The sequence below is a fragment of the Oryctolagus cuniculus genome, chromosome 5 (genome assembly GCF_051225735.1).
Source record: "Oryctolagus cuniculus isolate XC-2025 breed Fujian yellow rabbit chromosome 5, ASM5122573v1, whole genome shotgun sequence".
In the NCBI taxonomy this organism is placed as follows: domain Eukaryota; kingdom Metazoa; phylum Chordata; class Mammalia; order Lagomorpha; family Leporidae; genus Oryctolagus; species Oryctolagus cuniculus.
Window position 1 is genome coordinate 132,834,982 of NC_142871.1, and position 2,714 is coordinate 132,837,695.

Sequence of the window (2,714 nt, forward strand, 5' to 3'; positions counted from 1 at the left end):
ATGGCTGGTAGCCACCATTTTTATGCTTTGGCTTCAAAAGAGAGCGACTGGCTGACCTTGGAGGGCTCACCATCTGCAGGGTGGGCACCGAGAAGCAAAGCGCTCCAACTGCTATAAACGCCCTGTATCATGTGGCTTCGGCATTCAGACAGGGCTTCCCCGGTACAGCCCCTGCAGCAGAAGCCACGGGTGTCCAGGCCACGTTTTCCAGGCCTCCTAGCTGGTGAGCCGAGACACGGAATGTGTTTGCCCAAGAAACACAAGCCAGGCAGCTCCACCGCATCAACAAGCCGCTTTCCGCCCCGGACAGGGGCAACAGCTGCCCCAAACCTGGCTGTTTATACACTAAAAAAAGAAATTCCATGGTGACCAGTTGGCTCAAGCCAGCGCCCTGCGGAAGGCCGGCGGTCGTTGCAAAGTAATCCTGGGGCACCAGCAGCTCTCCACCCAGTCCTCGGTAAAAATAAAAGGCAAGGGCGAAACCTGAGCCGCAGCGGGCAGGAGACGGTGCTCCTAACCGCCTTCCGGGCGCGGGGCTGGGAGCTGCCCTCTCAGGGCAGGTGGGCCCCCTGGAAACACCCCCACCCTGGGGACGGGCCCTCCTCCACCCTGGGGACGGGCCCTCCTTGCTTGCTCCACCCGTAAGAAGCTGCTCCCTGGAGGGCGGAGGTTAGGCAGAGGGCAGGAGTCCGCTCTTCCCTGGGTGGGGACGGCCACAGGGCTTTCTCCCCACCCACCCGCAGTGCGCTGCTCACACCCAGGGCCTTTTCTCATGTTTTCCAGGCACGGGATCTGCCGACGATGAAAAAGCTACGCATGGATTTCCAAATCTTTTTATACCAAAGTAAATTCTTCTTTGCGTTCTGTTTTCCGTGAACTTTTTGAAAGTGCCCTTGTACGTTGCTCTCTTTTTAAGCCACGTGTGGCCGGGAAGTTAGGGCCCTCCTGCCGTCCCCTCTCCCACGGTCGGGCCTCCACCGCCTCCTCTGGCCACCTCCACCAGGCCTCGTGCCCCACAGTCGCTATCTGCGTGAACTTTGCACTCTGGCCCTGTTGACCCAGGAGAAGGGCTGGCTGATAAGGCGGGACATCACCCAGCTTTATGGGTTCCTCCCAGCCTCTCTGGCGACACCTGAGCCTTCTGCTGCTGCCCTTCCCGTCACCCCCACTGTCACTCTCACGCTCAGCTCCTACCAGGTCACACGGGCACACCCACCCTGCAGGACACCCTTGAAACACACACACACCCAGTCATCCCAGTGCGGAAAGTGAGTGAGGACATTCAACTGGCGAGGACCAACGTGGAAAACCACACGTGCGTGTCCTGCCCCCCGCCACTGGATTCCAGGCTTCTGCCCCATTGCATGCTGAGTGCCCTGCTGGTGTGTTCCACATCCCTTGCACACCCCTGTGCGGGCAGCCACACCTGCCTGCACAGTCCTCGGCTGGGCAGGGAGAACCTGCCTTCTTCCCCTATGCTGCCACCTTGTGACTGGACCTCAGAACTGCAGGCTCTTCACCCAGGGCAAACAGCCCACCAGGGCGGGAGGGTGTGGGAGCCAGGTGGGCTCAGGGCAGATCTGCATCTGGCTGTCCTTCTACAGATAGAGAACCCAATGATCAAAGTCCCCCTTTCCTACACCTGACCCCAGGGACACCAGGAGACCTGCCATTATGCAGGGACACTCGGCTGCCCTGGGAGAGGGGTGGGCGTGCCCTTGGGGCCAGGGCACTTCGGGCCCACATGTGCATCTTCTCGAATCCTGACAGGAGCGTGGGGACCGTGCCACCTGCGACCGGCTTCCCAGGGGCTGGCTCCACTTCCCCGGCAGCCCTTGGAGGGTCTGCCTGTGGCCTTGGCTGGGACCTGGGGATCACAGAAGTGGGGATCCTCACTCCGTACCCCCAGGGACAGTTCCAGGAGCTGCGCCACCAATCTTCCCTCCTTTGGCCTGGAGTTGGTGTGTTCCAGGCTAGCAGTCACTTCATCCAGCCTCATTTTACTTGATTTTATTTTCGAGAGGCAGAGAGGGAGACATGGAGAGACAGAGAGAGAGAGAGAGAGAGACCTCAACCACTGCCACTCTCTAAATCCCTGGGGGCTGAGAACTCAATTCAGATCTCAAGGACCCAGAGACACAACCATTTGAGCCACCACCTGTGGGTTCCCAGGGTGCGCATCAGCAGGAAGCTGGAATCAGGAGCAGAGCTGGTAGGGGATGCGGCTGTTCTGAGCAATGGCTTCACTGCTGGACCGGACAGCGGCCTCCATTCACTCTCAGTCCTCGGGCTCTGCGGGCTGAGTCAAGCCTGCTCCAGACGAGGGCTCCCAGCCGTCTCAGAAGTGGGACGGTGGCCTTGACGCCCGTGCTCACATCCGCCCTGCCCCCCCACCCCCCGCAGGTGCGTGCCCCTCGTGTGTGTGTGCTGCCACCCGGCACTGCACAGTGTCATCGTCCTCCATCCCCACCTTTATAACCTGCAGCATGTGCTTGGGTGGGGATGGGGCTCGTGGATTTAGCATGCGGCAGGTGGCAGGGCCTAGGAGCTCGCTATGAATCCGCGGTCATGATTACAGAAGTCACCGCGGCGCCCAGCCTGGGTGTGGCTGGCTGGTGGCCTTGGGGCTTCCCCCCACGCCCACCCCCCAACCCTGCATCTGCCAGACCACCAGGACCTCTAACGGGTCCTTTACCTTCTGATCCCAAGAGTCC

At 60.7% G+C, this 2,714-nt stretch overlaps 1 long non-coding RNA gene across 1 annotated transcript; it reads left to right on the top strand.

Annotated features, from left to right (window-relative positions):
- The first annotated feature begins 216 nt into the window (after positions 1-216).
- On the top strand, positions 217-866 carry LOC103349749 (uncharacterized). The gene is made up of 2 exons (XR_517888.5): positions 217-457; positions 784-866. It is a non-coding gene; the product is annotated as an uncharacterized LOC103349749 (long non-coding RNA).
- Positions 867-2,714: the final 1,848 nt, after the last annotated feature.